Here is a 12,496-nt window from a genome sequence, read left to right on the forward strand (position 1 = left end):
TGTGGACAGAAATTTGCATGTTGTATGTATTGTATCTCATACCTGGATCAGGAGGCTGTTGTGTGAATGAAGCAAGGGAGTACTGCATGGTTTGGAATTGGGAAGGAATTGTGTGCTGAGCAAATTATCCAAGAAGCAGGACTCTATGAAGAGGAGTATGGCATCAGGATTGGAGGGAGACTCATAAATAACCTGCATTATGCAGATGACACAACCTTGCTTGCTGAAAGTGAGGAGGACATGATGTACTTGTTGCAGAAGATAAAGGAATGCAGCCTTTAGTATGGATTGCGTCTCAATATAAAAAAAACAAACATTCTTATCACTGGACTAATAGGCATTGTCATGACAGATGGAGAGAAGATTGAAACTGTCAACAGCTTCACCTTGCTTGGATCCATAATTACCAACATTGGTATGAGCAGTCAGGAAATACGGAGACAAATTGCACTGTGAAAATCTGCAGTTAGGGAACTTTTCAAAATATTGAGGAGTAGTGATGTCAGTTTGAGGACTAAGGTATGTCTGATTCAGGTCACAGTCTTTCCAATCACTAGCTATGCATCTGAGACCTGGACAATGAATAAAGATGGCAGAAAAAGAATTGACACTATTGAGCTATGCTATTGGGGAAGAGCACTGAATATCCCGTGGCTGGCCAAGAGAATGAATAGATATGTCTTGGAGATGGTACAGCTGGAGTGTTCTATGGAGGCAAGAATGATGAGGCTTCACTTCACATACTTTGGACATGTTGCTAGGAGGTGCTATTACTTGGAAAGGGACATGATGTTGGGAAGGGTGGAAAGTCAGCAAAGGAAAGGAAGACCTTCGACGAGGTGGATTGACACGGTGACTGGTGTAATGGTCTTTTGTTTGTCAGGAAGTGTGAGGCGGAGTGAGAGTGGTGGAGGACACAAGAAGGTTCAAATCTTTTGCTCATAGGGTCACTGTGAGTCATGCTCATCTCAATGGCACATAACAAGAACAACAACGACATGATATAATGCCAGCAAGCCTTTGCCACAGATAGCTTAAACTGCTCAGGACTCAGGGAATAAAACAGTTTTGCTTTCCCCATTAAATTAAAAATTTAAAAAATATTTTCAATGTATGGACAGGGAAACAATTTGTGGTCATTTTGCTCGAATTATTGACATTTGCTCAGAAATCCCTGGGAGAAAAGACACTACGTCAGACTATAAAAGTTAAACTTATTTATGTTTGTTTATTATGTCATGTCAGTCATCCCAAAGTCAATGTTCGGTGATTCGTCATAGTCTACTCTTGAAAGTTGACTAGTTTTATGTGGTTTGGTGATTTACCTTGGAGTATGACCGTGTGGTTAACAAGGATAATGTTTGCAAAAGACAACTTCCTTAAAAACCCCATAGCCAACCAGTTCAATTGACATCATGTTCTTTTAGGCACCACAAGGATAGATAAACACCAAAATCTACTTGGTTATCGTAAAATAAGGTTCTAAAGGCCAGATTTGTTTCTCTCACCTTCCTTTTTCATTCTGACCTTGACCTCTAAAATCACATCCCTGTTTAGTGACCTAATACAATTCAGAAAACATTGTTCGCAAACTTCCAATTACCTCTCTATACCTATTTGTATTCTGTTTTTAAATACTTTTGTGCTGCCAACCCAAAGCCATGTGGCTCGAATTCACCAGCTACTTCATAAGGGAAGGTAGGAAATTTCATCCTGCACAATTGACTGCCTCTGAAAACACACTGGAGGGGCAGCTATGAGTTGATTCTGACTTATCAGTATATAACAATAACAAAAATAGGAAAGGCGGTTTTCCTACTCTACATTCAAAGTCATGGTTTGACTGTGACGATGTTATTAGACAATGATGCCTTTGAGCTGTGGTGCTGGAGAAGAGTATTAAATATACCATGGACTGTTAGGAGAACAAACACGTTCATCCTGGAGAGGGTGAAACCAGGTTGCTCCTTGGACACAAGGATTCTGAAACTTCATCTGACATACTTTGGACATATTGCAAGGAGGGACCAATCCTTGGAGAAGGATGTCATGCTTGGGAGGGTAGAGGGACAGTGCAGGAGAGGAAGACCCTTGATGAGGTGGATTGATTCAGTAACTGGAGTAATGAGGATAGGTGTGTCAGAGACAATAATATTGACACAGGACAGAGCAGGGTTTAGGGCTGTTGTACATAGGGTCACTATGAGTTGCAGGCAACTCGAAGACACATAACTATAACAACAACAATAACAAGGCTATTTGCCTCATGACAGGTTTCCTTCAGTGTTAAGTTGGGGGTTGGGAGAGGCAAGGAATATCTCACAATGGAAGCCCAGCAGTCCCAAACCAGATTAATACGGCACAATATCTCAATTAGTAAAAGTCCAGGTTCAATTCAACAGCACAAATGCAAGGAGCCTCTAATTTCCTCAATCATCCAGCAAACTTTCTCAGATCAGTTACAAGTCAACTTATCCTTTAATCATCCAGCAAGCAAAACCTTTAACTGTAACTTTTCATTCAATCAAACACCAGGCACAACCTTTAGCAGTGGCCTTTATTTCCAGGGTTCCTCTAGTTACACCTTGCCACAGTCTCTTCATAGCAGTGTCACAGTCTCTTCAAAATCACTTCACTACCATCATTGCCATTTTTTTAGTGTGGAAAGCACTCTCTTATATTAGTCCCACAACTGTTGATGATTTGCAAGACTATGTGTCTGCAGTTAAGATACATGGAGATTATGCCTCCCAAGTAGGGCCTAATGGAATGGTGATAAAGGCAATTTTCTAGGGTTCTAACACCCTAATCCTGCTCCAAGCCTGGCCTCTCCTGAAAGCATTCCCAAAGTGTGTGAGAGGAAGTTTCATCATTCTTGTCATTCTGTAGGCATTAGGTGCTTAAACCTCAGGTAATGACAACAGGTAAAGATTAGACGTTGAAGATATCAGGGAAACATAAACATATCAGATACTTATCCTTCTTTCTCTGGTTAGATACATATATCCATTTATATACACCCTGAGAAGTTGTTGTTACATGAGGCTGAGTGAGAACTGACTCATCGCTGATGCTCCCGCAGGTTGTCAGAAGCTGTAAGTAGCATGGGAAGAGATTGCTCATCTTTCTCCCAAGGAGCAAGTGGTGGATTTGAATGGCCTTTGGATTAACAAAGCAACGCCTTACTCACTAGGCCACTAGACTTTCGTGTGTGTGTATGTGTGTGTGTGTGTGTGTATTTATTGTTACCTACTGTTGAGTCAGAGTCAATTAGTAGTTGACTCTCTAGCAGGTTCAGATGCAATAAATGACAGAGAAGAGATTATTATATTTCTCTCATGGAGCTGCCTGGGGGTTAGAAGCATAACTCCTTACGCACTAGGCCACCAGATCTCCCATGCCTTGATATATATATACACCTTGATTTTAGGGGAGCTATGCTTCCAACACGAGGGCATGTGGTTTAAATCTACTCCTTTCTTCTCCAGAGGAAGATGGATAATATCTTCCTGTGCAGTTCACTGTCTCTGAAAACACCCATGGAGTGTCAGCTAGGAGTTGGTTCTGACTCAAGGTCACATAACAAACATAGCTTGATATTGCTCTCTCTCTGCCCGTTTGTCTGTCTGTCTCTCCCCACACACTCTGACATATATACACCTTGAGCCATCTTCTACCTGTTCAGAGATGCTCCTGACTGACTCTGCAGAGAACATATTGCGTGACAGTGAGGCCTTCCAAGAAAGTGTGATTTCAGCATTTCACATGGAGGTCAAACTTGGGCAGTATTTTACATGGTAACTTAGCACGGTATGATGCGATGGAAATTAACACCTTAAAATATATGTGTATGTGTGCATGTGTATATAAAACACGGCCAATTGGACTTTTTAAAGCCTCTGCTTCCTGCATCTTATGACTCAGTGTGGGTAATTAAGCCAGCATCACTTTTTCCACTCCACCCATACTTCATAAAAACTTGTTGTAATTTTTCCTTGATTTATTTGCTCTTTTGTATTTTTCTTTTTGCAATTTGCTAAAACAATAATGATTTCAAGTGAAAAGACTTTTTCATATCAGAAGGTAACCCAATGATTTATGGGTCCTTTTAACACTGTGAGAAGAGAAATCCATTACACGTTGGGGGAGATAAAAATGGGGGGGAGGCAGCCTTGTAGTGCTGGTATTCTGTATTTATAACTTTGGCTCTGTAAGAGAGGCAGGGGTAGGATGAGCGGGATGATAGCCACTTGTGACCGTGTTCCCTGAGGAAAACCAAAAATTGATTTGTGGAGTCCATTAACATAGAAACATGAATAATCGCCGGAGAGGCAGTTAGCAGGGTAGGATTTTAAAAGGTACCGAAGTTCTAAAATGTCTTGTATGTTGTAGTTTCAAAAATATGTGCTCCAAATGGTGAAGTGCCTGTCCAAATCTGGCCATGAAATAAAGCATTTAAACTAGAAGCTTTATGTACTTTGGCTAATTTTTGTCCTTCTCTTTTATCTATCAATAGGTCAATCAATTAACCTTTTTTGAGGGAGCTGCCGTGACTCCAAGAGTGTGATATGGGGTATGAAATAAACAAGATAAATATACATGTTAGGCTCAGAGCTTCCAGTATGCCGGCTATGGCACATGCCCTGGGTACCACTGTTCACCAATGGACAGTTTCTATTTATCATTGCTACTTCTAGAATGGATCTTGCATGGCCTTGGGGACTCTACGTTTACCTGAAATGTGGGCAGAGGGTTTCAAGGTCCCTTGGTGTCCCTCTTCTTTGCCTGTCGGGATTTCTTTCTATCTCCCTCTATGCGGCCAAGGACTGCAGCCTCCAATATGGATTGAGGCTCAATGTCAAGAAAACAAAGATTCTTGCCACTGGACCAATTGGCAGCATCAGGATGGATGGTGAAGAGATTGAGATTGTTCACAGCTTCAGTTTGCTTGGCTCCACAGTCAACACTCTCAGCACCAGCAGCCAGGAAATTAAAAAACGTATTGCGATTGGAAAGTCTGCTGTTAGGGACCTCTCCAAAGTACTGAAGAGCAATGGTTTCTCTCTGGAGACTAAGTTGTGTTTGATACAGGCCATGGTCTTTGCTATCACCTGTTATGCATCAGAGAGTTGGACAATGACTTAGGAGGATAGAAGGAGAATTGTTGCCTTTGAGCTGTGGTGCTGGAGAAGAGTATTGAGAGTACCATGGACTGCTAGGAAAACAAACAGATTCATCCTGGAAAGGGTCAAACCGGGTGGCTCCTTGGAGGCAAGGATTCTGAGGCTCCGTCTAACATACTTTGGACATGTTGTAAGGAGGGACTGGTCCTTGGAGAGGGACATCATGCTTGGGAGGGTGGAGGGACAATGCAGGAGGGGAAGAGAAGGTAGATTGATTCAGTGACTGGAATACTTGGGATGGGTGTATCGGAGATGGTGCGAATGGCACAGGACAGAACAGAGTTTAGGGCTGTTGTACACAGGGTCGCTATGAGTCGCAAGCGACTCGAAGGCACATAACAACAACACAACACAACAACAACAACAACAACAACAACAACAACAACTTCTAGGTAGGAAGTGATCACTCAGCAGGTTAAAACTGATAACTGGTGATAAAAGGTAATCTTTGTCCTACATAGACCTCTGAGAAAAATTGGAGAAAAACTCTGGGATTCAGCCCAGCTCTTTGGGGATCAACTCACGCTTTCCTATTGCGTCTACAGTATCTCTTAACTCCACGACTGCTCCTTACTTAGAGTTGCCAGCTTTAGCAGATACAAATACAAGACACCTGTATTTATCTGGCAACCCAGCCACCCATGTAATCCTCACCGTTAACACTTTCTATAGCTGTAACTCCAGAGTATTACTACTTGTTTCTACCTGTTGCAGGGGAGTAGTGCTTTGAACCAGTTTGTTGTAGCTCAAGTCTTTGCTGAGAATGTACATTTCTACCCCAGATGTACTGTAGCAGAACCTACATTTTAATAGAGCCTCAGGAATACAGAGGACTCGTCCAAAGATCTAGAAGAATCTCCTGGGGATTTTTGTCAAATTGGAGATACTGATTCAGTATACCTGTCCTGGAAATGCCAATTCTCAGAGAGAATCCCTAGATCTGCTGTAAAAGGATATGTTGATTTGTGGTGACTGTACCTTTTCAGCGGTGGGAGCCCTGGTGGCCCAGTGGTAGGAAACTGCACAGCAATCCTGGTGGTTTGAATCCACCAGCTGCTCCACGGAATAAGGATGGGCAGCCTCCTCCCATGTGATTAAACGCCTCTGAAAATTTGCTGGAGGGTCAGCTACGGGTTGGTTCCAACTCGATGATACACAAAAAGATGCCTTCCAGTTTAATGTTAAAGAGCAATGATATCAATTTAAAGATTAAAGTGTGCTTAAGTCAAGCCAAGACCTTTTCAATTCCTTCCTTTGCATCTGAAAGTCAGACGCTGAAGGCAGATGACAGATGAAGACTCGATGCCTTTGAACTTCTGGGTTAGAGAAAAGTACTAGATGCCACGACTACCCAAAGGGCAATAGTGAAATAGTGAAAACTTCCTATCACATGCTTTGGGCATGTTGTCAGGAGAGGTCAGTCCTTGGGAAAAGATACAGCCCTTGGAGTAGAGACTCAGCAGAAGAAAAGCAGACCCTCAAAGAGATGGAAATGCACTGGACAAGCAAGAGTGATCTAGAACATGATGGAATCAAGAGGACGGCGCTGGATAGGGCAAGGTTTCAGCTTGTTTTTCATAGGGTTGCTATAAGTTGTGATTGACTCGAAATCACCTAACAGCAGCAACAGCACACCACCATGACATCTTCTGACAGCTTTAGTAGGGACATGGTGAATTATGTCAATGCTCCAGGCTTACAACATGAAAAACACTTTGTTAGTCTTAAAATATTCTCTTTCTTTATAGTCCTGCTTCTTTAAACTGCAACAGTCTCTGCTTTTATTCTAATAAGAATGAAGAGATTTGGGGCATTGGCTTGGCTTAGCCTTGGGTCTCCATCTGAATGTCTCCAAACCAAATCCACCCTTCTGGCACCTACCTCCCACCATACCGCCTTACAAAGAGTTGGTGCCGGAGAGATGCACTGAAAACCAAGAGCAAAGAAAGTACTGGAATCTTTTCTCCCATGGCCCAATTTTTTAAAAATTTTTTTATGACAAATAACATGCTCAACTAGCTGGCATTCTAGTCCTGTGGATGGTCCCAGACTGTGGTAAAAGCAACGGTTATTTTTTACAGCAAATTTCAGAGCTCCTAAGGTAATAGGGCTTTAGAGCTACGTTAGTTTCAACCTACATTTTCAGAAATTTTCATTTCTAGAAAAGGAAAATCATAGTTCTAAAGGAGTCGACATAGAGTTTTGAGTATTTTGCAATTTCCCATTTGTCTCCCTCATCCCTTTGCTCTCCCCTCCCCTCCCCTCCTGCATCTGAGTGTCTTGGATAACTAGGACCTGCTTAGAAAGCAAAACTTTTCACTCACCCAGCTGTAACAGCCACAGCTGTGGGGAACCTTTGCTGCCAATACATCACCAAGGCCAGGACAGGCTAGAGTTTTGCTGAAGTTTGCAAACCTTTCAGCCTTGAAGGCCAAGCTATGATTTCAGATGGAAATTGTGTGCTATGTGGTCACTGGTGCCCCCAAACCAGGCAGAACCTGGCAGCATGGTTGATGTTTAGCTTGCATTGATGTGAAGGAACTTGTAGAGCAGGACAAACTATTAGCTCAACGTGAGCATCAGGTAAATTGCAGACCCAAGAACTGATTAGCCAAATCCCTGCTGACTAAGTGATATTTACTGTTTCCTAATAATATGTCCAGATCAGATCGGTCTGATTGTATCCACATACCCTAAGAGGGACTTTTATCTCCAAAATCCATCCCTTATTATCTTGAATAGCATTAGTTTTGAGAAATGGCAATTTCCAAGAAAAGGCATTTCATGTGCACCTAGTACTCCCAAGACTTTTCAACCTGGTCTTTTTGGCTGCGCTGATAATATGGAGAATAAGGTACTGCCCAAAGCTAGGCTGGAGAAAAAGAAAGCAAGCCCAATGTCCCCCTAAGTTGCTGAGAATTAAATGGACCACCCCTGTCATCACTCAATAGCCAGAGGTGATTTCTCATTCTTGGATGGCGATTTCAGGGTGATTGTCTCAAGTGGTACTAATGAATCTGCAGACTTCATTCCAGAACTGGGTTTAGGCAATTGCTTAACAGACCACTTTGTTCTAGGCAACGCCCAGTAAGTGATGTCAGGGCTCCAAAGGAAAGACTTCAGTTTCAAAGTCAGAGATGCTTTGGGGGTTTCCAGGTTGGGAAATCAGAGGGGCGATTGCTAGTGTGAGAGTCGTTCAAGACCCTTTACTCCTCATGATTCCTGAACGTGGTTATGATCACTATTGCTGAATGTTAGCAGTAAACAAATGTTATAAACACCATTTACTCTTTGTAGGGAGACAAATTCCTTGGAGACTGGCTATGAGCCCTTGATACTGTTACTCCAGGGGAAAAGAGAATTCCCTAAACATGTGGAGAATTTTTCTTCCCCCCCCCCTTGTTCTGAAATATAGCATATAAATGTTTGTAAAATGTTTTTGAAAGGCATGAAGGTGAAGTGTCTTGATTCCAAATGCCCCAAAATTGCAGGGTTGGAAGCCTTTATTAGAGATAATTTTGGCTAATCTGGGTGTTTCCCTTGAATACTTCCTATGTCAGAGGGTTAAGAAATACAAAGACTCAGGGGACTGTTATTGCAAGAGCTGGTGGTTTGTGATGGGCTCCCAGGCTTGGGTGTGGTTCCTCAAGTACTACCTCCAGACAGCAGTGAGGTGCCAGGCAGAAACTCGCATTAGGACTGGCAAGGGAGCATAAACAAAGCAGACTGCTTCAGTGTTCACCTTTCCAGTGCCACTTGGCTCCTTTCCTTCTCAGTCTAGATTCCTGATTTCCCCATCATCAAGACCTTCGAACTCTCCCTGTAGGGCCAGATGTCTGTTGGTGGACAAGGAAATAAGAAGAAAACCTTAGTGGAGAGAGCTAGCAAGAGAGTGAATGAGAGAGAGCGAGCGAGCAAGAGAGAGAGCGAGCAAGAGAGTGAGTGAGCGAGAGCGAGCGAGAGAGAGAGTGAGCGAGAGCGCGCATACCTTCTGTGACTGGTGTATTAAAGACTAGGTACTAGGCATTTGGCACACTTAAGCTCACTTTCTTGAACACAGGAAGGGCTGGCATTGTAGCTTGAATTTATAGAACTTGATTTGCCCCAGCCAAGGTCATATGTTGGCAGACTAGCAGAGTTGGGTTTCAAATTCAGGTCTATCTATTAAGAATATTTACTCTTCTACTAGTTTTAGACCTAAGTGCAATGAAAATAACATTTCAGAGATGATATATGAGATGTATGCAGACTCTGGTGGCATAGTTGTTTGGAAATTTGCTGCTAAGCCCAAGGTGACGTCTCTCAGGCTATTTGAATCCACCAGGGCTCTGAGGAACAAATACAAACAGTCTCCTCCTACGCAATGTACTGCTTCAGAAACCCACTGGAGGGTCAGTTATGAGTCACCTCTTGTCTCAAGATATGCATAAACTTTCATAAACTCCAATGCATTGTTCCATTCCCCCTGGGATGTTGCCAGGGGGACAAGAAGAGGCGTGTTTTGATGAGGTCTTCTTGTAAGTTGTGACAAGAAACTCTTGTTTGGGGTAGAATGTGGGTGAAAGCTCTCCGAGTTCATTTGACAACGAGGCATAATTGTCTATTTAGTATCAGAAGGGTCACAATGATGGCAATTGCAGAAATCAATATTGGAGTGATCAATACACTACGCATCATTCTATTCTATTCTCTCAATAAATCAGTCATCGTTCTGTGTGTTGTCTTTAAAGGTTGTCTGATTAATCCTTGCAACAAACTCATGAGCCATCCATCCCATTAAATGTCCATCTTTATTAATGAGGATCAGAGACCTGCTGTTCTTAGGTACTGTCAAGTCTGTTCCAGTTCATAATGACCTTGTGTATGACACAATGAAACTCTGCTAAATCTCCCATCATTCTCATAATCTCCTTTGTGCCTAAATCCATTGTTGTAGTCACTGTGTCAACCTATCTCATCAAGTGCCTTACTCTCTTCCCCTGACTACTTTTCCAAGCACGTTGTCCTTCTGTGTTGGGAAATGTTGGGGAGGAAGGGAGGGCCTCTGGCCAGGACAGATCACCTAGCTCCAGATAAGTACAAGCCTTCCAAAGGCCTTTAACATGGGGTAGAGAAAGCTCTCCTGTGTTTGCCCACACCGACCTGAGAAAGTTCACCAACTGTGAAGATGGTTGCTGCATCTGTTGAGCTGGGACTCAGGTTCTCCTATCCAATCCACATAATCCACATCTGCAAGCCCACCTTATACTGTTTTCCTGTTTACTTGCTCATATATAAGTGCATACAGCCCCCAATTAAGTTGAGCTGAATTGACTCTCTGAATGGCTCCTGGAGTGGTGTGTCTCCATCGTGCTTACTCCCATCAGGGTGTCGCTGTTCATTGCCGGTGAACAGACAGTGATGCTTCTCCATGGACTGGACCCTCTAATAAAATTCTCACCACCTTTGCTTCTAAGGAGCACTCTAACTGTACTTTTTCCAAGAGAGGTATTTGGTTCTTTTGAAAGTTCATGATGCCACTCAATACTCTTTTCCAACGCTGCAATTTTAAGTTATCACCTCTTCAGTCTTCCTAATTCATTCTCTTACATTCACAAGCATAAGAAGCCAATGACATTAGTATGGCTTGGGTCAGGAACATCTTGATCTTTAAATTGACACCCTTGCTAGTGCAACATGCCTTTTGATTTCTTACCTGCTACTACCATGGATGTTGATTTGTGAATCCTACTCAAATTAAATCCTTGACAATTCCAACCTTTTCTCTGTTTATCATGATGTAATTTATTGGTCCAGATGTGAGGATTTTTGTTTTCTTGATGCTGAGGGAAAATCCATACTAAAGGATGTAGTCTGAAGCATCAAGAAATGCTTCAAGTCTTCTTTGTTTTATGTAAACAAGCATTTCCCATTTGTTGGGAAGCACCTAGCACTGTCTATAGCTATGTTTTAACCCTTCACCTCTAAGTGGTGGATTGCACTCTCCACTTTCACATTACTAAATGTGAAAACCAAAACACATATCCTGAGTCAATTCCCACTCTTAATGAGACTGGGAGTCAGAGTAGAATTGCCCCATTGGGTTTCTATGGCTGTAAGTATTTACAGAAGAAGATTGCCCCATTTCCCCCTCCTACAGAATAGCTGGTAGATTTGATCTGCCAGCCTTTTGGTTAGCAGGTGAAAGTTTCAACCCTTACTTCAGGAGGACTCCTGAGTATTAATAACTCTCTCATTGCTGTCAAGTCAGAACCCTTGACTCAGAGCTGGCCCCCCAGTGTGTGTCTGAGACTGTAAAAGTCACCCGAGAGATTGCCCAACTAACCTGCAGAGTGACTTAGCAATAATATGTGATTTCAGAGAGTCGTTGAATGACTCATTCAGTTAAGAATTTAACTAATATCAAAAGATTGACTGTTCAAAGGTCTGACAATCTGCTTCTAAAAGTTAACAGCCATGGCAAACCCTCTGGAACAGGGAGACCATAAGTCACAATTTGACTTGATCACCATGGTTTTGATTTATATTATTTCAGAGTGACTTCCAGGAACACTTGATAATTTCTCTGTAGTGGGCACTACCATCAAAATCAGCAGAGGCAACCATGTGCCTCAGCCTGAAAGGGTGCCAAGCCTTAGATCTAAAGGGAAAAGAACAAAAAAAGAAAACAACCAAAAAAAAAAAACCAGCTCCCCCAAAAAAACACCCCCCTAAAAAAACCCCACAAAAAAACCTTGGAAGAAAAACAGCTGCTGGGCTGAGAATGAATTGGATCCTCTTTGGCTGCTATTTTTTTTCTGGTGCCCTTTTACTAAGTAACACATTTAGTAAAAATTTATAGCTGGTCAAGGCAGGCTGAGTACATGTGTTTTTTATTTTTATTTTTTTATACTGATATCTCCATGTAATTGTGACGTAGAAAGAGGGACATTAGGGAGAGAAGGTGAGGATACGCTAAGGAGAAGCAGGTTTGGGGAAACACAATGGTTTACCAAATGCTTTTTGTCAGAACTTGTCTGTAAGGCTGAAGTAAGAGAACATTAAACTCCAAACTTGGAATTCCAAACTAAGAAGTAAGTGGAAGACAGAAGGTTTGCTTTAAATACATACTTTGCCATTTTGTCAGTGCTTTTACTAGGATAATATCATTTTGCTCACTTCATTATCACAAACATTGGGAATCAAATCTAACTATATGCCTAACAGCCTGTTGTTAATCATCTCACCCCAGTCAAAATAGCAAAATTTAACAGAACAGCAAGCAACAAATGCTGGCGAGGTTGTGGAGAAACTGGAACCCTGATTCACTGTTG

The sequence above is a fragment of the Elephantulus edwardii genome, unplaced genomic scaffold (genome assembly GCF_000299155.1).
Source record: "Elephantulus edwardii isolate Elephantulus edwardi_28Jun2011 unplaced genomic scaffold, EleEdw1.0 scaffold00048, whole genome shotgun sequence".
NCBI lineage: Eukaryota > Metazoa > Chordata > Mammalia > Macroscelidea > Macroscelididae > Elephantulus > Elephantulus edwardii.